The 23,404-nt window shown below is 44.8% G+C and overlaps 1 protein-coding gene and 1 long non-coding RNA gene across 2 annotated transcripts in view; one reads left to right on the top strand and one right to left on the bottom strand.

Moving 5' to 3' along the window:
- LOC106748530 overlaps positions 1–23,404 on the bottom strand; it is a 100,479-nt gene that overhangs the window by 38,087 nt on the left and 38,988 nt on the right. The gene's annotated exons all lie outside the window — the stretch shown is intronic.
- The window catches only part of LOC106748528 (hormone receptor 4), a 58,956-nt gene continuing 53,027 nt past the window's right edge, over positions 17,476–23,404 (top strand). The window contains exon 1 of the mRNA XM_014627174.1: positions 17,476–20,439. The gene's annotated coding sequence lies outside the window, so the exon portion shown is untranslated. The remainder of the gene's footprint in view (positions 20,440–23,404) is intronic.

Raw genomic sequence — 23,404 nt, forward strand, 5'->3', positions numbered from 1 at the left:
GGAACTGCTCGACGAAGTTTTTCGTCCGGTGCGAGTTCTTTTCTTCTCCGAGCAACGCGCAAATATTCGCGTTATATCTATTTGAGCGAGAAATAAAGTGGCTGAGAGCCACTGCCTGGGCAAGGCTGCATCGCGTAAAAGGTGAATGCATCGGCGCTTCCTACATTTACGCAATCGATTCTACGAGCGTAGTTCGCACGTAGGAATCGACACGCTCGCTCGACTCACACTCGCGCGCTAACGCGAAACGCCCTGCGTGCGTATGCGTATGCGCGCGCGCCCGTGTGTGCGTTCGTCGTATCGTGCGAACGAATGAACGCGAATGTGAAAATAATCGCTTCTCATGGATGCACTGGTACTCACACTCTCATTCAAAGAGCCAGAGACAATAAGTGTGAATGAAGAATGGGTCTCGGCCGGATTAACGTAAGACGCGTGGGTCGTTGCAAGGAAAGACGATAAAAAAAAAGGAATAGAAAAAGGAAAAGGGAAGAAGCGGAACATGCGCATTGACAATCGGCGTACGGTCGAGGACTTTCACTCCTTCGCCGTCGCGTTTAACCCTGGCTGAACAGCGGCGAGCTGTAAACGCACTCTCGCGAAGCTGTCGTGACCTCAGCTAATCGTTGCCAAACGCGCTCCTTTTCACGGACGTTTAAGAAATGTGTGGCGATCTTCGGTCGACTTCAACACGGAAGAAAATTCCTGAATTATAACGAGACTTCATTTGGCATTCTAATGCACACGTGACTTGTGACGGGACGATTAAAGCGCGGAAGGATAAACTGCAATTGCCTCCTTGAGAGCCTGTCTTATTTTCACACCAATTATCTCGCGCGCTCTTGTATTTTTTTTATCTTGGGAAACTATATCCTGGCAATTTCAGCCTGTCTCGATACTATCGCAAGTGCGTTCCCGAGCCTCGACAAGTTTACGACGCGTGGACGCGATGCGCGCCACGATGAAACCTTTTTCCAAGGCGGTCCAGTTTGAATTTCGAAATATTCTCGCATTCTAACGCGAGCGCTCCGGTATGCAATTGCGAATGCAAAACATCAGAATGCCCGGCGGTTTTACTCCGGCTGGACGCTTACGTTGGCCGATCGCCGATTTCTGTCCTCGCGTCGCGCGTCGCGCAACCGAGCGCAATATTATTAACGAATAACCGGGAAAAAGCGCATTGCCGACTGCGTTAGTCATCGGGCTCGAGAATAAACTTTCGGTGCGTGTGTGGGCAGCGATTTGTTCTCAACTGCTCCAGATATCCCTGCGAGAGAGAACGCGAAACTTCAAGAACGTCCAACTTCTTTCTCCTGGGTAGAAATTTGAGACTGACACTGGAAAGACTATACACAATTTTTTTCCCACTTCTATCTACACAGAAACAATTCAGGGCCAGTTTTGTAAATCTATCTAACTAGGCACTGGCTGGAACCCTGTAAACCACAGGCCTTGTTGGGGGCATTCACATCAGTGCCCATTCAGTCAGGCCTATTCCACATATTATTACGAAATTCCATTCAGGATTTGCCTTTTCAGTCAAATATCTAGGCCCAAGAAGGCAGGCCTATTTTGAGGCCATTGCAGATTTGGCGCATATCCCGATTAATTTTTACCCGGAATACCTTGCACTCTCACCTCCGACGTCGGCTCCTACCTGTCCAACGAGACCGACCGACCGATCGATCAATCGCGTTCACCAGAACGAATTCGACTTGGGCGTGAAAAAGAAAGTGGCAGAAACGCGCACGGACTCCGGCGGTTTCGCTTAGAAATTCGGAGGTTGGATCGCGAATAAGGCACCGGCGACCGTGTGCAAGATTGAAAGTTTCTGGTGAAAGCTGTTCGCCAGGCGGCCGGTCGGCCAGCCAAGCAACCAGCCCTTGACCTTCCCTCGGCCGAATTCCGGCCGAAGGCGTCGAGGACTCCGCGTTTCGTAACGGCGTGGCGAGGCACGGCCCATTAAGGCGCAGTTTCGCGGCGAGTATGACGCGGTGAAAGGCCTTAATATTCGCGCGAGAAGTCGCACACATGTGTGTTACGCGTCGCACACACGCGAATCGTGGGCGACCCACTCCGCGAGTGCACGCGCGGTGAAAACGAAAGGATTCTCCTTCTTCGGTCTCGTGTCCTCCTGTTTCGCGCTTGCTTGCTTGCTTGCTCGCTCGCTCGCTCGCGCGATTCGCTTCCGCCGCGATTATTCGCCATGCCGGCGCGCGCAACTTGCTTTCGCAAGACTTTCCCCATTGTTTAAAAAAATCAAGCCGCAAGTCGCCGCCGAGGTCATTCAACCGTGCTAAACGCACGCTTAAAGAGGTCGTTCAACCCCGCTGCATTGCCGCGTGCGCGGTGTAAAATTTGTCCAATGTAGGGGAATAAAAATGTATTACCTGCTTGTATACACAGGCGTCCCGTGCGTTTCCTTTTGTTCCAGAATTATGAGCTTTAAGCCACGCTAAGCCACGTTGCGAAGTGCGAGGTTTTCCGGGGGAGGGATTTTGTTTACACAGGGAATCCGAGAGTGAAAAATGAATTATTTCCTACAGCGTGGAAAAAAATCTTTCTTTGTTATCTTTTGTGTGAACTGATAATGGGGATTTATTATTAATTAAAATTCGTCACTTTCGTGAGAATTGCAATTTATCTTCTGGCAATAAAAGTGAATTATTTCCTACACAGTGTGAGAAAAATTATATTCTCTTTGTTCTATCCAAATTGATAATGGAGATTTATTACGAACCACTGAAATCAGTGGTTTTTGCAGCAATGATAATTCATATAAATTTCCCTGTTTAAACAAGGGATTCGATTCGTTGAGATGTTTGAAAACAGACTCTTCGAACGTGTAGCTGGAGCACGCCTTAAAATTTCCGAAACACTTAACGACGGATTTGAAACGACAGATCCAAATTGAATTTCGACGCGCGGATTTCGTAATCAATAATGCCGACGAAGAAACCGACGCGAGACACGATTGAGCATTCGCAACGCCAACAATGACCCGAGCCCGCTGGTTTAGAACATCCCGACGTGAGTTTCCATTGAATGCTTCCCGGTGCGATAGCGAGAATAAATCGTGTGCCGGCGCTGAGAACGCAGTTTAACGATATCCCCGTCTGGTGGCACACCTCCCCTGATGTGTTCCTCTACTAACTCCGCCAGTTCTCTTAACTCTCGACCTAGGTAAAGGAGAATAGCGGCGAAGAGAAAGGTCAGGCCGATACGGAAATCCTCGGCCTCTCGCGATAATAAGCGGCGCGAACGAGCGCTCGCTTCTTACGCCGCGAGTTCTCCAGCGTCTCCGCTGATCCCGCGAATGCGCGTCCCGGCGTCGCGAATCCTTGCTCTCGTCGTCGGATAATAACATATACGTTGTTGTCGCTTCCTTCTTTTCTGTAGACGCGTACAGCTCGACTGGCTGTGTCATTATTCCAGCCGCTCAATGGTCGGAAGTGTTGGCAAGAAACGCGCGCTCGAGACCTCGTGGGCTTCTCAAAATAATTAAAGGATTATCTCTTCGGGCGCTTGTGCAATGTGTTTGTCGCCTCGAATTACGGTCCGAGAAAAATAAAACGACTCGGACATGGCAAAAAGGAACAGTTCGCGAACTGCGACGAGCCCGATTTGGATGACGAATGAAAGATCGATCTCAACCTAGACGAGTCTCTTTGTGTAATTTGAATCTTTTATACTTCCATGTCTCTCATTAGTCGTTTATTTTCAGCGCGATGTACGTCTGCTCGTGAATCGTGAATTTTAATAGGCAAAATTAAACCACTAGATAATGAATTTTAGACAGACGGTAGGCGACGTATTTTAATAATATTTCCGACGGAAGTAGAAAGAGAGGAAGCACATATGAATTTACACTATTCGCATCTTTCATTAAAATATAGCCGAAAAATGTCGTTTTAAATGCTCCTCCTTCATCTCGTCGTTCCAGCTTGACGATACGGGCGATCGTAAAATTGATGCTTTTGCTATCGCGCATACTTCGCGCTACTCGCATCGCGCGAAGAGCTCGTGTTTCCCGCCTCTTCCGCATCGCCGACGTATATAAACGTCGGGGAACGTCGCGCCGGCCGATTCGTGGTTTACGATGATACAAAGTTAGAGGAGGTAAATGTGACGTCGGTAATTAAATGCGAAATCGGTGCTGACATCGCGGTCCATTTGGCGGCTGCAACATTGTTTGTGCCAACGACGCGACCTCAATGAGTCGACTCTCTCGCATGATTCAGTATGCAACATACTACGGCCGCGCATTCGAGTCCTCTTGCTCAATCAAACGTAATTTGCAACACACACCTATATACGTTTCGCAAAGAGGAATGAAGGTACCGAAATTGTCAATTCGCTCGCAGTAGTTCCCTAGAAAATACCGTTTACATCGAACGGTGACTTTAGAAAAAAGAAAGATCGGTATTCGCCGGCTGAGAAAGCGAAAATTCACGAAAGAAATCGAAGCGATTCTCTTCCCCTTTTCGTTTCCTCTCTTTATCGCTCAAGACGAAGCCTCGAGAGGGAGCCCGTTTGCGAGGACGAGTGTAATTTTACAATTGACATTCGGCGGATTTGGAGGCATCAGGCGACATTGTTTCTCGAGTGGCTCGGCGCGCACAATATAGACCGTGCGTTTTTCAAGAGCTTAAGCCACCGGCTTACGAACTCCTCGGGAAACACGGCCTCGCATCTAGGACAAGCCGACGCGGTTCGTTTCGTTTTCTTAGATTACGAGAGACACGATCTACCTATCCGCCTCTTTGTCCCCCTCTCTGTCCCCATCTGTCTCTCCCTCTTTCTCTTTCTCTCTTGCTTCTCGCCTCTAGGTGTGTTTCAGCTCGATGTATTCCTGTACTTACGTCTACTAAGCACACCCGAGCTAGCCTAAGCAGCCGGTTTCTCCGTGCAACGTACAATGGCAACGACGTACAACCCACGCTTATTGCTGCCTGGCAGTGAAACTGCCGTTCGTATTACTCGCATGCGTGCGTCTTTGCATAGACACACGCGCTCGTACGCACACCGTCGTATTGCAGGAAGTCCCTCAAGGTGCGTTTCTAACAGAGATCAATGCGATCTCTTTTATCCGGTTAATCAACGAGAGACCAGGTAACGAGGAAGTGTTCGCTCGACGGGGCAATTCTCGCTCGTGTAAAATTCGACTCGAGTGACCGGCCGAGTACTTTACGGATTCGAATTGATTCTTTGTCGTTCGAATTATTTGCACTAACTTTCATTTCGCATCGCTGGGAAATATGCCAACAGTAAGAAGAGAAGGTGCAACTTCCTTGTTTCTTTGATCTGCTGAAATCCCCGGCACTTCGCGATATCTTTAATTACGTTGATGATTCATTCGGTTAATTATTCGGCCGAACAATGATACCATGTTTCTTGTTAATAACGTCCGATTCTCTGTTTTATGCGGCGTCAGCGCGAACGAACACAAATTAATTAGTCGAATCGCGAGTGACACTCACAGTTAGTATTCTCATGCTGCTGCAAACGCACCTTTACGTTCTCTTCGGCAGAGTTGCGTTCCCACGGCTGAACAACGACACGAATCGTTACGATCCGAGATGATCCTTGATCGACATGTCAATCTGCACAAACGAGCGGTTCGATCGGGCATTTCATTTTGTACGTTATCGGCAAAATCGCATGGTTACGTAACTTTTAATTAACTTCTGCTAAAAATGCTGAACGCGCGCATGAGTTTGTACCGACGAGTTGCGTTCGCGCAACAAGACGACAATCAAGACGACTTTTCGCTCCCACACTTCTAAAATGGAAACCCTAACGCTTCTGTTCATTATTAATTAGCTACGGTCGATGTTATTGTAAATTTCATACCGATATTCCCTGCCAGTTCATCACTAATTAGAATGTAGATTAGATTCGGCGGGACGTAACTGCATTATTAATTAACCATGTTGTGGTAAACATTAGCGACGCATTTCGATGATCAATTAGCACGATCTTAAAATTGCACGTACGTACGAAATATAATGATAAATTAACACAGTAGGATAATTGAAGCCCCGTTAACTCGGAATAAAATAGATTTAATACAGTTAAAAGTTTCAGAGCGCGATAAAGCCCGACGACGTATATAATGTTTACTTATGACTCGGGAACACTTCAATCTTCTCGAGCTTCCTGATTATTCTAGTATCATATAACTTTGATGATACAAATGGATATACGTTAAAAACGACGTTGACGAACGAAACGTTCCGTTTTACCTTTTAAACATTCATTCTCGTTATATTAAATAAATGGAAATTAATTTTCTCAAATTGTCGCCACACTTTCGGATTCACGCACGCATTGAGTATACGCAGTGTGACTATGACGCTGAATTTAGAAATCGACGGAATAGAAAAAGTGCCGCAGCGTGACGAAAGGATAGAGCGATCGCTATCAAAGAACTTGATTCTTGACCCAGAAAGCCTTTATACACCGGACAACTGAGCGAGGGCCATTTTTTTCTTTCGCGGTCGCGTTTACCGGCGTCGGCTACGTAAAATCGTAAGTGCGTATGTGTGTGTGTCTGTCTGTGCCTGCGTGTGCGTTTGCGCATTCATTTCCGAGAGCGCGTTAATCGTTGCAGTTTTTCCTCGTCCAGGTAAAAAATTCACGAAGAAGCCATTTCACGGTAATGATAAATTGATACAATGAGAAACATCGTGCGAGATAATTCGCGACGATGAGATTTAACGCGGAACGTTTAACGACAATTTTCATATTACACTTCGCATAGAGAAGAGGAAGCGGTTTCGCGAAACGATCAATTTTTGAGTTAACCGTCGTGCGATTCGACGTATTAGACGATAGTATGCGTTAGTAGAACGAACGTTCAATGCACGGTTCTAATTTCATTTTTCATAATTACTTCGAGACGAAGCGAAAATATCTCTCTTTACAGACCTGAGTTCTTTCAGAAGACATCTTCGCGGTAAAACAATTGGATTAGACACTGGATACTTTTCGGATGTTTCGCGCGCTGAAGCGCGGTATTATTCCCGCGTTCATCCTCCAACATTAATAAATTATAAAACAGAAACAGAACATACGCGTATCGATCGAAATGTAACCGAGTTTATCTGTGCGTCGAAAGTTAAACGGGCATACGGGAATAAGTGCATATCCGATGTATTTCGCAATCGCGAACGCGCGACTTTAAATTATTACGTGACACGCGTAAACAGGTTTTAACCAACCCCGCGTGGATAATTTCTAATCCGACTATCGTGTCGTCGACGTCACGACGGCGGTCGATAATCTTGAAATAATCGTCGGGCGGTCTCCGGCTGTGAAAGGCGGAATTTGGAATCGGTCTTCCGATGGAAAAGATCACTAGTGCCGGTCGCGCGCGCCGATTTCTCCCGAGCGGACGCGCGTGGTTTCATTTTCCCCGCTCGCTCTCGTCGAGTCATTGTAATTATTTTGTATTTTCAGTATCGTGTAACGCGGTCGTGCGCTCTCGTAAGCGTGTCACCCCGTTGTGTAACGAGCGTTATCCGTTACGTATCGATGGTATTTTCATTCCCGATCGATCGTTAACGGGTCTACGGCGAAAGGACAGGCCGATATCACCGTTAATCGGACTTATTATCCGCTTTGAATCCACGAACGGGAGGAATCGCGAGAGAAGCGACTCGTTATTACGAATATTCCGCCGTTCGGTTGAGATATTAAGATTCGCCGCATTGTCGTTTGATACATGTGATTTAATTAAACTGTTAATGGGAGGTTGTTCCATGCTAAATACATTACGGAGAACATACGTTCCTATATTTCTGCAAGTTTAATGCAAATAAGCGCTTTTTACGAGCGTCGTGTTAACTAACGCCCTGGCAGTTCTACGTTTACTTTCTATCGGAAGACTGGTCGTTCGCGGGCGCGCGGCGGCGCGTCGCCACGATAGGTATTTTCACGCGCATTCCAATCGCGTTAAGCGTCCCGCGATACTCGATTATCCAATTACACTCGCGCGTAATCCGCACGCTCTCGCAAATGCACCGCTACGATCGTAATGGAACAAGTGGATTGCGTTCGGCGCTTAAACAACTCGCTTAAGACGGCACATTCTTACGCAGAACGAATCGCAGGAACTATCGCAATAGATCGAGAGCACGTCGGGAGTTGCATGAAATACGGCCTCGTAAATAATTTTCTCCACTTGCATACCCAAAAGCCCGAGGCCTCTGAGAGAATAGGATTTCTTCGAATTGCCTTGTATGAATACGTAGTTTAAGAAAATGAATATTGCGTTGCAATGTTCCCCGCTGGGAAACAGATCTGTGCCGTGAATTGTAAATCGTCCAAAGATATTAATACGGAGATGTTTTCGGAATCAGAATTACATTTACGGATTTGAATGCATGTATTTATGGTTATGTGTGTGTGTGTGTGTGTGTGTGTGTGTGTGTGTTATCTGTAAATATTTCATATTCCCTGGTAGAAATTTCATGCATTTTTTGAGCACTTACTGGACAATTATTATATATTAATTTCTGTCTATTAACTGAGATCTAAAATTACTTGAAATCCTAATTAAGATATAACGCATTTCTTGCAGTTACTGCGCACTAAAGGTGCGCAAAATCTGAATCAATTTACTGAATGAAAACAGAACAATAAATGGACAAAAAAATTATTCAACTGATTAATAAGCAAGCCTGTTGCTCATGACGTGGGCGCAGTTTTAACCTAGAAATATCTCTGAATAAAATTCTCTCAAGTTCTTATTCATTTCCTACGCGGTATTGTTACAACTAATGAGAATACATTAATACTAGACAGTAATTGAATGGGTATGTAGGAAAATTGCATACATTTTATCAGGGTTACATAGCACGTAAAAATGCAAATAAAATTCCGTCCTCGAGCTCCTATGTGTGTGTGTGTGTGTGTGAATCGTACATAAATATAGCAAATATAGAATTTTTGAATTTTACTGCCGATATATATATAATTTAAATTATGTAATTAGTTACATGATCCATATATAAATTACAATTTAATAATAACTCCCTCTCTCTCTCTCTCTCTCTCTAATAATAGCTCGCTCTCAAAAAGTAATACAACTTTCGATGTGTTTCGTGCCGATTTGCATCTTTTAATCTTTCAAAGACAAGAACCAATTGTCGAGACAGTATCTGGAGATGGAAGAGCAGTTTGCTCGTACAAACACGTTCGCACGAGGAGCGGTTCGTCTGGATTACCGTTGCACGACGAGGAGATCAGCCGGTAGGTTCGCCGCTTAACCGTTGGACGTCCGCGCGCGGGGTACCGCAAGCCCTACTGACTCACAGAACTACTTTCCCTTCTTTCTCGGGGGGCGAGGTGCCGCCTCCGCCGCCGCCGCCGCGGCGAACGGAGGTCCGTTATCCAAGCGGCTCGTCGAGAGTGAAATGTCCGCGTGTGCCGAGTTCTACCTTCCCACGAAACGATCGTCGCACACGGCGCGATCGGACGAGCCTTTCGGTCTGATCCGGACGAGTCTTCTTCTACTTCCGTCATCATCGATATTTGCGTGGTGACATCCGCTATAAATGCGGAAACCATTTCGAATATTCGTTCTGCATTTGTACCGGCAAAAACACCGATTAAATATCTAACGTGCCTCTATGTAATTTATTAACTTAAATTGTAATCTAATTCTAACGTTTAATTTTAATATTTAATTTTAATTGATTGAATAAACGATTTGATTTGGATTTCGCGCTTAACACCGCATACGAGAAGCCCGTTCCCTTCCTCGTTGTATTTAAATCTTCAAGCTAACGGAAATGTCATTTCATGTCTCTGATAATAAAAGAGAATGAGGTTTGTCATTTTCGTTTTATACAGGTCGCGGATAATTAGTGTAGACAGAGAAATTGAAACTAAAATAACGTTAAAAGATAGCTCAAATTGTACTTTCTATTCATCGTTCTCGTAATGAACAAACGTTATCGCGTGTAAAATGATAAATAATACGATATACATGAATATTTTATAGCACAGCTATACTGCGATTCGACGACAGTCAGGAAAAGAAAGTTAAATAATCCCGAGCGTAATCCATAACACGACAGCGTCGGCGATTATGCGCCATCGTTAATGGGGGCGAAAAAATGAGGTTCGTTAGTGATTTTAAGTGCGCATAATTCGTGCTTTCTCCCGCCTAAACAGAAGCTACTGCCACTAATAGCGACTGACATACTTCTTCACGTCGAAGTGAGAGAAGAGCGGGCATCGCGGATTTCTCGGAACGAAACGACGACGACGACGACAACAACGGGAGCGCGAATTAGCTTCAACAACGAAAGTAACCAGCACCGGAAATAGACTGTTCTTCGCCGCGGTGAACAATAGTCGACCCGAATGTACGCCGGAACGGCGATCGCCTAGCCGCCCGACCGGCGAAGAGACCGAGCGGCCGGTTACGAACGGCTGCGCGCCGAAAGGTCATCAACTGGGCAGGATCGCGATCGGGAACACTCCCCCGCCTGTTTTCAGCCAAGCGACATTCCGCGGTGATTACGATTAGAATCATGAACGCACGGCACAGCTCGTCTCTGGCCGGCGCACAGTTTCTGGCGGGACGCTCGCAAATGTAAAAAAAATAAACAGTAGAGTTTTCTTAATTATAAGAATACGAAAGTGTTAGAAAATGAAGACACGCGGAAATCGCCGAACGTGTGTTCTATTATCCTAAATAAGACTTGTTTACCACGGAAATTACGAGAATAGAGAAATTATGCTTGTTTCATATGTATTATAGGGTTTTTCATATGCATGTATTATCGTTACGGAAATAGTATCATACTTTATAATTCAGTCATTGTGTGTTGCGCGACGGAAGGCAGGACCCGAGGCACCGGCGATATTTTCTACGCGAAAATTTCAGGTGGAACACGAAGAACCGCGGGCGACGCGCTAACGAGAAGCTTTTCAGATGTGAAAAATAAACTCACGCCTATTCCACCGTCGACAACAATTACCTCGGTAAGCTTATCTACGAGCGAACGTAATTACAGCCGCGATAAAACGAAAGAGAAAGAGAGGGAGAAATAGGGGAAAAAGGAAGGAAAGAGAAAAACAAGGAATATTTTTTGAGGTCAGGGCAGCGCCGCGCAGGATCCTTTAGCTTTAGTGCTTCAAAGAGTCAACCGCGGCCTTCGTCGGCCTCCTTCGCGGCAGGATCGCTTTTCCTGCCGGCAGGAGCCTCTCCCATAGCAGATGCGAGGACAAGGACTCGATTTCATCGCGTAGACCAGATGCATGTCCGCGAGCGCGAGTCCTCGAGCAAAAAGTATGCTCCGATCGTAGCTCTCTCGTCCCGGACGACGATGACGAATCTCGCCACGAACTACTTGTGTCCTCACGACGTGAGGACCTCTTTGAGAGCCGAGAGTATCGCATCTACAATGCCTGACGCTTTTCTCACTCATTAACGCGGGGTAATCGTGACTGATTTATTGCCGGTTGACCTTCGCGGTAGGATCTTCGCGCGCGCGAGCTACATCACTCTGCGAGAAATCGTCGTTTCTTCGTTAAATATTAATAGTCGCACGAACGGGTCTTCGCAAATTTACATAAGTTTCAGCATTCACGCGGTTCACTTTGCGGTGGCGCGGACTCTCCGTAAACTGTTACAGAATTTTATTGGGCGAGGTCGGGTATGGCATAATTGGCCGGTATTACTTGCGCCGGGATGTTATTTCGACGGAGTGCGCTTAGCATAGATTGCTCGCTAATTTGAACACACTGACTCTGGACAATTAAAAGATCACGGGCGAATAAACAGCAGCGTCGAGTAGTCATATAGAATAACGTTACAAGTAGCTTCGCGACTAAATATAAAAGTAAATTACTAAAATAATACCGACGGAAAATTAATCGTCTGACAAAAAGCGTCGATTACTTCGAGCGACGTGATCGATGACCACAGAGAGCGTTTAAATATGCAGTGAGCGCGCGAATCAGTATTTTCGACTGCTAACACACAGAAAAAAGATTTGATATTTGTCCTAAAATCAGTTTTTGTTAAAATTTTTGTGTTAAATATTTATGCACATTCAACCCGTGTGTTATTGTGTTTATGTTGTCTCAATATATTTTATGCTAAGTCGATATTCTGCATATATAAGTGCTAAAATAACATATTTTATATTTCAGTGTCGATTAAGAAATTATGGATGTTAATGTTGCGTTTATATTTATTTACTATATTCACTTTGTGCTAAATTAACATAAACATTTGTGTGGACTGTTTGGGACATATGAAATTTAATACAAAACTTTTTACTGTATCTTCGCTCATTTGAGGCGTATGTATTTCAGAGATAAGAATAATACTGATATACTTGCAACCATAAATACCGCTAGAAATTAACCGAACGCGATTACGAGGAATATACTTGATCAATTTCGCACGTCGCTACTTTGCCGCGGTTAATCTGATTTTTCTAATTGGATTCACGAAAGGTATCTCGGTCTGCATTATTCAGATGTCGGATGAAGGAGAAAACTTCGGCCGGTCACGAATACTATTCGACTTCGTCGAGGTTCAGTTAAACATAAGCCGCGTTAATTTATCATCGCTATCGCAACTGCGTTCAGAGATATGGCAATGTCGCCCGTGGATGATCGCTCGGCTCATTCCGAGTTAATTCCGCCAAATTCGCCGGAGAATCCATTCCCGAGGCGCATGTCGCGTTACATCCACCTTCATCCTGCATATTTACTCCAAAAATCGAGTTTGCGTTTTTAATTTGAAATATCCACACGCTTCTCGTCGTCGTTTGCATAGTAAAAATATTTCGTACTTGTTAAAATCGATCCTTGTTAAAATTTTTGTGTTAAATTTTTAACATACCTGTGTGTTAATTTAACATATTGTATTGATGTCATCTCAATATTTTATATTGAGTCGATATTCAACATATGTAAGTGTTAAAATAACACATTTTATACTTCAGTATCGATTATCGTATTTCAATGTGTTAATTTTTGCCATAATATTTGTGTTACTCTTCAACATATGTATCTTATATTAAATTAATACAAAAATTTACGGATGGACCGTTTGCGATATATGAAATGTTAAATGAACATACATATAAATGCGACAAATGAATTTTAAAAGACGACGGGTAAAACAGTTTTAGCCACAGAAGTAGCAAGTAAAAACGGCATGTTTTATCATTTTTGAGCTGCTGAATCTGATTTTGACCTTTAACAAATTTTAATTTTAAAAACAATTTAAATGTAATTTAAAAGTATCTTACTATTGTAATATTTTACTATCTGAAATTGTGCAATTTTCGCAAAAAAACATTTTCAAGTTCCAAAATCTGTTTTAACCGAATAAGGTTTTCTTCATTTATTAATCTGTGTTGTTCACATATCGATCGATTTTCATTTAATATTGTTTATTTTATTATAGTTTTACATTTTCATTAACTGTTCTCATAATAGCTTTCTATATATTTAATCACTCTGTATGCTGATTTTAATATTTTACCGACAAATTAAGATTTTGTAAAGATCAGATTCAGCAGCTTAAAAAGTAGAAAAAAGAAATATACTGTTTTTACTTGACGTTCCGGGGGCCAATTTTACCCATCATCCTTTAACACAAACATTTTTTACCGTGTAACATGATTCCCGGAGAAACTTCGCATTCGGCTTCCTTCCGCGGGAAATATTTGTGAATCGGAACAACAAGCTACTACCTATCACTGTTACGTTTCTCTTCACGCAGCTGCATACACATACAAGTCGCGTCTCGTGCGCTATTCCGCGCTGGCCTGTGCTATTCTAGAACCCGGGCTTCGTTCCGCAAAGACCACGGCACGGCGCACAAATCAAACCGCCGCGCTGCTGCAGGCCGCCCTGGCCGAAACGCGGCCTGTGTCCCGAGGTGAGATCTTGATGGACCGTTTCGGGAGGCCGGAGAGAGACGATGTATAACCGCGCGAATATCATTTCAGTGGCACGCGTGTTGCGCAACGCGCGCGCGTTCTTGATCGAGGGATCAAGATCAAGAGAGACGCCGGGGCGCACGCGCGTGTACAAAAGCGCGATAAGAAAAAAATGAAAGGAACACACGGGGATCACACTCTCATCAGTGACTCGGACGGTGAAAGTTTTTCGGTTATCGAGCATCGTGTCCTAGACCGTAAAGAAACAACGCGAGGAACGCGCGTGGAGTCGTGCGGGAGTTGTCACGGCGGTCTCGCGAACGTGTATGGCTTTCTCTTTTGACTTGGAGCATCGATGTCGGTCTCTTTTTGATCGAATTCTTTCCTTTATGCCTCAGCGCGGGCCAAACAAAAGACGAATCGGCTAATATCAAGATTCTGAAGATCTAATCTACTCACAGTAAGTAGGATGTGTAAGAAATGCATACGAAATGTTAACGTGTACACAGAAAAAAGTGCTACAAGTAAATAATTATTCCGATATTTTCGGATTAAATGTAAATATTTTCTTTGCGTAATTTACTGAGAAAATATTTTATGGATCAAGTAAACGTTATACTTGATACAAGTAAAAATTTGTTAAGGCGTTATTATTCGCTTAAATCCAGCACTTTTTTCTGTGCACACATACGAAGGAGATGCTTAAATTGTTTTTAGCAGTCATGTAATAAAAAAATATGAATCGCAAATATATACATACAGAACTCACCTTTGGCTACGACAATTTGCGATTTCTCGTGAAATTTATCACGTTAAGTCATGCTTTAAGCTTCATTATTATCGAATTTGTAAGGGAGGGAATTTTAACTTAATGGAATTTAAGTGCGTTCGACGTACATGAAAATAAACGTCAGAAACGTACATATTGCAATATGAGTGTGTTTAGAAAACGTGTTTAGAGAACCTCGCACGGCGGGAAATAACTTCTGATAAATCGCTGAGTTAAAGCGTAATGCATGTCCGTATGAAAAATGTAAAAAATAAGAGCGCAAGAAGAACGTTAAAAGTTTTATTGGCGATAAATGGGATAGAAAAGATGATGCACATTCATGCGCGAAATGTCAAATTGCCGTCGAAAAATAAAGTATTAGCGTCGTAAATCGCGGTATACAGTGACTAAAATGACATCCCTTGAATTGTAGTGACGACATCACGCGCGTCATTATTTTTCGGATATTCGCCAATGCGAGAATGTCACATTATTGTTATTTTAAGAGCATCGGCCATGCACATACGCGCAAACAAGTCGCAATAAAGTGCACTCGAAATATATCAACGCGGATTAGAGTGCATACTCTAAAAGTGTCTAACGTCATTGTGATGTTAGGAAAGCGTGATTGTCAGAGATACATGCCACAATTTATATTAAAATATGTATCATAGCTCATAATCATTGAAATTATCGAGTAAACAAAGTGAAGGTGAGGGTACCGGTGGCCAGTCCATTCGGTGAGAAGTTCTCCTTGCGTCTCGATCGTACAATCGAAAAGAAAGGATCGCGGGAATTCTCCGCGGTTAAATGCAACCTTATCGAGCGCGATTCGATAATTGAGCGAGCGAGCGACGGCGGCCAACTGGCCGCGAAAATAGAGCATCATCCGCGTTAACGAAGAGGGAAGGTCGCGACGCTATATTTCATGAAACACGGAGTCCTCTCCCAAATTATGACCGTTCATGAAATCTCCAATGAAGTTAAAACGCGATGCATCACGAATTAAAAGGCCTAAGGAGCTTCGCTAATCAAACCTCAGAGGAATGAAAACGAGTGGAATATGTCTTATTCTATATTTTCAAAGTGTTAAAGTGACTGATGAAATGGTTGATAAAGCGCTCATTAAGGTCCGACTGCACCAAACTCCAATTAAACGCTAGTTAGTTAAGAAAAGAAGTTAAGTCAACTAAATTCTTATTTGAATATGGGTAAACAAATTTTACGGTTATAAGAACCAAGATTTGGCTCTTTGGACCAAAAATTTGGTTCTTCGAAACCTTTGAAACTTTAGAAAACCAAACCTCGAGTTTTATATTCAGAAATTGTTTGCCTATGTCCAAACAAAAATTTAGTTGATCCAAGTAAATGAGTTCCTCAATGTAAGCGACGATTAACTCACAATATCACTAACTGAAATTTCGGTTGCGGAATAAATTGAGAAAAAGGAGAAGTTAGAAATTTCAGTTATTCTGTAAGTTAATTGTCGCTTAACATAATCGGAGTTCGATGCAAACGGGCCTAAGAGTCGAAATTTCCCATATCTCTCTGCGTCTCGTCTGCTTTATAACACAATTTCATTATATTCAATAAGCAATCATCTCAAAAGTAATCCGAGGTAGCCGTTGGGTACGGAACGCGTTTTCGTCCTCGGAATGTGAAAAAGTGTTCAAAGCGCTCTCGGAAGACCCATCGTCACGTCGCGAGCTTTTCTCGCTTACGGCGCGCTTTTCCGACACGCGTGTGGCAGCGATCGAGGAAGAGAAAAAGAAGTGAGAGAGAGAGAGAACCGCGCGACTCGGCTTAGCTTGGTGTCGGATGGCGGCGTGGCTTGTTGCAGCGACGGCGCGGCGCGGCGCGGTGTCAGAGGTTCCCCTACTGGAGAACGTAGAGCGCAGCATTGCTGCCGTTTTACAAGGAGGGTTCTCTCTTCCACTTCCACAACTCCTCCACCGCACGGCGCGCCGCGGATTCTCCTCGTCGGTGAGCGAGCAGCGCCGGTGCCCGTGGCCGCTGTCCCAGTCGTCGCCCTACTTTGTCGAAGCCAACTCAGCTCGACACACACTCGGTTTACACCTCCTCTCGGCACGACGGCGGAGACACACGTTTCATGCACGCGCGCGTACACGCGCGTACACAGGACGCACACGCGCCGCGCAGCACGACGTACCACGACGGACGCGTCGACGCGCCGACGAAGACGCAGGAGATGCGCGCGAACGCCGCGTGTCTCGGCCCCGTGAGAGACGGTGCCCAGTGGTGAAACTAGTGGTGAATCCCCGGTGGTGCCAGGGGAGCATCAACGCGCGCGGCGACGATCCATCGGGTGCCCCGTCATCGGCCGAGCCGAATTTCGATCCGCGGCACCCCCTCGCACGCACGGCCTTCGCGAGCTGCGCGCGCTGGATGAACCCGCTCTGAGTGAATCCCCACGTGTGCGTGTACAACGTGACAGAGAGAAAGGGAGAGGAAGAGAGGAACCGGAAGCGGTCGGTGGTCTCGCGAGAGGCGACCTACGGTGCCCCCCTGTGTGTGTGTCAGTGCCTGTGTACGCGTGTGTGTGACCTACGACAACCTGCCGCCCGGTTTCGGCCCCGCGCCACCCGAGTGTGACGTTCGCCGACCCGGCCGAATCCCTCGCTCCACTTTTTCCGCGGAGGTCACGAAGTTGCCGCGCGTCAATTCGGAAGGTCGGCCAAGTAGGAGGTGGTGCAGCGGGTGGAAGAAGAGGAGGAGGTGCGTCAAATTGGAGGTGGAGGTGGATGAGGAGGAGGAGAACGACGAGAAGAAGGTGGTGGTAGCGCGAGAAATCGAAGCGCACTCGGACAATTCTAGAATTATCGGCTGCGGACGTTGCCCTCAACACGCGACCGTCGTCCCGTGGTGCTCTAACGAGGCCGATCATTAAATTCGGAGAGAATCCCGCACGAGAACGCCAACGCAACGAAACGCGACAGAACGCCACGCAACGCGGCTGTTCGTGCGCGAAGGTGCGCGCAGATCGTTTCACCAACCGTCGGATCGGAAGTCGCCGATGTGCCAAGCTCGTGGCGACCAATTCGTAAACCTCTTCGCAAGATCCTCGACAGATCGGGAGATCCGATCGACCGGCCGAGGGGAACGCTCGACTCGGCTTGCTCGCGTTGCTGACGAGAGAAAGTGCACGAACCGGAAGTGTCATCGAGCGAGATTATTCAGCGCCACAATTCTGCCGTTCTCTCTCTTCCTCTCTTTCCGTATCTGATATTCCGCATCTTTCTCTTTCCTTTTGTCATTACCTTTCGCCAATATCCAACCGCTACGCTACGTGCATCTAGCAGGATTTCACGGTTATAAACGCGGTATCGAGACCTCTGCACATCGTCGACGTTGTCGCCGAGGACCAACGGGTCCGCTACGGCAATGTGAAAAACCCCACACCGCCGCCGGCTCTGATCTCGTAACACTGCCAATTGAAAAAGAAAAACAAAATTCGACTGACCGATCGAAAACCCATCGCCTTGCCTGCCTCGCGATCTCTTCGCTTCATCCCCGCGCGGGAGCTCGACCACGGCCAAAGTCACACGCGGATCCTTTCCGGGTCGGGCATGCGCTTCGGCCGCGCGTCCTCGGAACGCCACGAGAGTCCACCGAAGAGGACCGGAAGAGATCACGGCGGCGAAGCCCACGATTACACTGCCGTTGCCTTCTGAGCGCGCTCGGAAACTCCAATTTAACGAGACACTGCCACAATATTCAGACAAAAAGAGAATAAGACAACAAGAGAGGCACGCACGAGGAAAGCCAGCTGTGTCGACCGATTCGAGGCATATTGAAAGAGAGAGTGAGACTAATAGACTACATTGCAATTGAAATTTCCGCGATTAAAACGAGATCGATCCACGATATCGCAGCAAACGAATTTCATCGTCATATTCCTCCGTTGGACGATATGTTCAGGGGGGCTTGGTTTCGGAGAACGAAGGTCTACGAGAGAATTCAACGCACACAGGATTCGATAACCGTGCGCCGATAGATCAGCGCGACTTCCTGTTAAACAAGTCGCGCGCGCGAGTAGAAGAAGAAGAAGGGGAGCGGGCGACCGTGTTATCTAACAGTTGCACGGTTGCAATCTAACGGTTGCAATCAGCATTTCGGAGCACTCATGCGTACACGCATGTGAACGAGGAGGGTCGTCAACGAACGCAAGCTTAATCGCCAAAAAGAGAGCGGCGGAAGAAAGAAAAGTAGAGAAAAGGGACGGTCGCGGATGGCGAGAGTCGTCGATCTTCGACGATTGGCGTGTCAGTCGAGGATTTCGTCGCATTCACTAGGAGACCCGAGTAATTGAGATGTTTCCGCGCGAGTGACTGAAAATAAGAACGATCTTGAACGGTCCTCAAGGAGCACTTGAAGACAGGTCTTGCGGAGGGGTGGCGTGACTGATCGTGCAATGTTTGTTGTTCTATTGGAAACCGCGTGAGAATGGCAGATAACGATATTTAACGATGAATCAGAATTGTTATCTGTATGAGTAGACTTGATAGTGATTTAGGGGGCAGTGATCGAGCGTATGGTTGACGAGTTTTCGTGTTTCAAGTTCCGTGTTTAAAGTCATTATATCCGCTGAGTGCTCTTTCTGAGTATTGTTTCGAAGTCGCGGCGACGATCTTCGACCCCGTTGGTAGGTCGTTATCGTGATTTACACAACGAGAGCACCGAAAAATCGCGAGTGTACAGAATAACGACGGAAGCATTGGAAGCGGTCAACATCGCAGAAGAAAGTTATATCGAGATATACCGCGGAATCCCGATCGGGGATTGACGTCGACCCTTGCGAAAGCAGTTTGCTCGGAAACGAGGAAATCGCATACGAATAGACTGGCCACGAAATCGAAAAGACGATCATGATGTCTTTTTGTTATTATTCTGTCACGAGATAATTGTCTCGACCGAAATCTACTGCACTGTTAGGACGTGTCGTCCGGCGTGTTATCCGTTCCACTGCCTTTCCGTCTAGATGAGACGAGATCGTCCCGAAGCCGTCTGAAGCAAAGAGCAAAAGAGAATATAAAAACCATATATAAATTATTTATAGATTACTTATAGATCTCAACAGAGAGAGAGAGAGAGAGAGAAAGAAAAGGAGAGCCTCTACAAAACACTCGTTCAGCGCGATCAACGTGCGTTCGTCGTTTGTCGTTCGCGCGCTTGCAACTTCGCACAGTACGTAATATAACGCTTCATCGCTTCTACGCGTTCAAGAGTACAGTATCCCGCGTTAATTGCGCATTCCGAGGCGCGAATAGTTTTTAACACGATCAGCAATCGGACTCGACGCGGTGGCCGCCACGTCGAGGATCGCGTTCCCAACGTCTCGGTGGAACCGACGTACTCAGGGTGGTGCATGGCGCCGGAAGTGTCGGGCCGATGAGGAACAAGTGCGCGTGCAAGTGCCTGAGAAAACGGACCAGACGGCGAGGTCGCGTGAATTTTTCGTCGTCTTCTTCGCGTAGTGCGTAGTCGAGCGGGAGACGTCTGTCCTCTCCCGTGCGTGTGTATTGTGCGTGCGCCGCTAGAACGCTGACACGAAAACGCGAAGCGAGGAAGTCGATTACTGCCCTCGGCGATCGTCCTCGTCGGTATACCGACATCGCCACGGTGGTCCACGTGGTCACCGCGACGACCCACCTGTCGTTGGTGCAGTTTCGAGAAGAACCGCGGCCCGCAACTACGATTTTCACACCTTGGATGTCCTAAGCGGAAAAAGATGTAAGTCGTAAGACGTCGCGTGCCCTGCGTTTCATTTACGCGACGTTTCGAAACATTCGACGAGAGAGAAAGAGACAAGGTAGTTCGTGGTGTGTTTGGCGATGCGCACAATATACCAAGGAGTGAAATTTAACGCTTGGAACGAGCGAGTTCCAAGGAAATTTTCCTTGGAATTCACGGGCAAGCTGCTGGTATTGACACTCCGCGGTATCAATATACTGCTGTTCAAAACAATCGGAGGTCACCTCCTCAATTATCCACGTCACCTAACAGGTGTGTGAAGTACGGAACTTTTTTAAACCGGTGTTCACAATTGAAAATTATTTACGATCTTTGAGCATAATTAACTGCAGGTTCATATTCGCGGATCGTTATTCAGTTATTAATGATAAATATTTTTGATGTACGAAGTAAGAGAGAGTAGTATAGATTGACGAATAATCAGATGTTTACAAAGCTTAGTTTATCTATCAAGTAATGACGCACTGTGAACATACCGGTCTTGGTATATCAATTTTCATGATATATATTTTATACAACTATTTATACATACACTTAAATTTTATTCATATTTAGAAATCATTTAAAACGAAATTATTCGTTCAATGCAATCCCTCTTATTTATTTTGCACGGAGTATCAAATGTTTATATGGGATTCTTGACATTCATTTAGGTCGAATAATAAAAAATGTATTGCCCATAATTCAAAATAATGAAAAAAATTCAAATTGATCTACATTGCATTTAAAAGCGGCATTGAAAATTGGGCAGTAATTCAGAGCCGAAATAAAAAATTATTCCACTAAAAGAGGTTGTAAGGTGAAATGAATTTGATAAGAATTTCATGAAACTTGCGCTACGTATACATTGAAAAATGATCTAACTCACTGCTTGTGCAATTAAAAAAAGATTGATTATTTAAGAGCTAAGGCATTTGTAACTAAAATTGACACTTTTTATATGTATTTTCACGTATTTGTGTATTCTTTACGTGTTGAAATCAGCGAACTATTTTTAATTTCTATTTTTANTAGCGTGCTATTTTTAATTTCTATTTTTAATATTTTCTAAACTAAAAATAAGATTCTGATGAAAAACTGTGATATATTAAAGACTAATATGCAAACATTATACACAAATTTCAGAATTATTGATCGTTTTGTTTTAAAAATATAGATGTGCAAAGTTCATAACTTATATAGTAACATTCGAAATACATATACATATACGCACCTTTAAATATCTCTTTCTATCATCTGTATATAAATATCGTATTAATAAAAAACATTAATAAGAAAAATAATATTTTCGTATTTGTAATATTGTATATATGTTTACCTCAACTTCACTTCAAATTAACATTTATTATTTAAACAATGAAACATATATATAGGAACGTAATTTTGCTTGACGAATGCTACATTTATGAGTGGTCTCTTTGATACGTCAATGAAAATACAGCATTAATAGACAATACATTTTTAAATATCACTCAGTATTGCTAAATGAAGATATTTTTTCTTAATGTACAAGTGTTACAACACATTACGATATGTAATGTATAATTCATTTCCCGCGACAGCGAATGCATAAAGTGTACAGCCAACGATATTAATAGAGTTATTATGAATCGATGATAGGGAATTGATCAAAGTAGATAATAGGCGTACCTGCAAAATGTAGCGCGATGTTGCGTCAGATCATCGCACTCGCATAAACACGAACGCACGCACCACCGTCATCCGGATACCGTTGGGGAACGTGCGACAAATAAGCGAGTCTCATCCGTTATGCGGCGTTTCCGAGCGAGATACACAAGCCGGTGACCGTCGCGTAATCGAGTCGCGTGTCATTGATGAGACGAGTCGAGAGAGAAAGAAAAAAAGAGAGAGAAGGCGAAAAAGCACGTATTAATGGTATGCAAATCGCGGATGGTGTACGCGCTGGGAAGCCGTCGAAAGGTCTAGGTCACGATTCACTTCCGGCAGGTGGGCCGAAATTTGCGAGAATTTGTTAAGCAAACCGAAAGCGCGAAGGACGAGGCCTCCACCCAAATGTACATCGCGCCTCGTCGCGACCTACGAGTGAAAAAGAGCGCGGTAGAGGAAGACACGCAGACCTGGTGAGCGCGAGGATGTTGATGCAAGCGAGCGTAGAAAACGCGGTAGAATAGATCACGAGAGACGGAGAGAACAGTTGCGAAGGAGAGAGCGTTCTTTAACAAATTCTTTACCGTTAACCTTGACGCGGCCATTAAGAGACGCGAGAACACCGATCTATGTCGACGCGGACGGCCGCGCAAGACTATGTGTGTGGCTCGCGGCGAGTTACGCGACGATTACGCGCGCTCCGACTAACGTCGATTCGTTACTATTTATCACCCTTAGCGGGAGGAGGATATTACGCTCACTGGAATAGGCTCAGAAAAGCTTCGCCGCGCGGAACTTCGATAAAAACTTGACATTCGCGACTGTCGCATAATGTTTATACTTAACTCTTTCAGTACATACGACATATATATACATCGTTGAAAAGTGGCTTCTCAATTGTATACGCCATGAAATTAGATCAATAAACTGCGAGTGCTTATAGAGGACACCAAAAGTAATTTTTATCAATAAACCTATGTCTGCAATGAGTCGTTTTAGCTCTAAAATAAATTATTTACAGCAATTGCTGGAAGTGTGGCTATTTATCGTCCCCATAAATAAAATATATCGGCCAGCTTATTAAAGAAAAAAAATTTCCATTTTGAAAACGAATGTTGGATAAACAATAAAGAAACGCTGTAATACAGTGCTCGCGAATCATTAAATTAACGATATTAATTCTACTTATTTGGAAATTCTATCATGAGAGTCTAATACATATTGATGTGAAAATTCTCAACAATCTTCAGTTTAACCCTTTCGGTACATTTGACGAGTGAGACTCGTCATCTGCTTACTTGGGCATAAAATGTAT

The sequence above is a fragment of the Dinoponera quadriceps genome, unplaced genomic scaffold, assembly GCF_001313825.1.
Source record: "Dinoponera quadriceps isolate SergipeBrazil2010 unplaced genomic scaffold, ASM131382v1 scaffold2872, whole genome shotgun sequence".
NCBI classification, from domain to species: domain Eukaryota; kingdom Metazoa; phylum Arthropoda; class Insecta; order Hymenoptera; family Formicidae; genus Dinoponera; species Dinoponera quadriceps.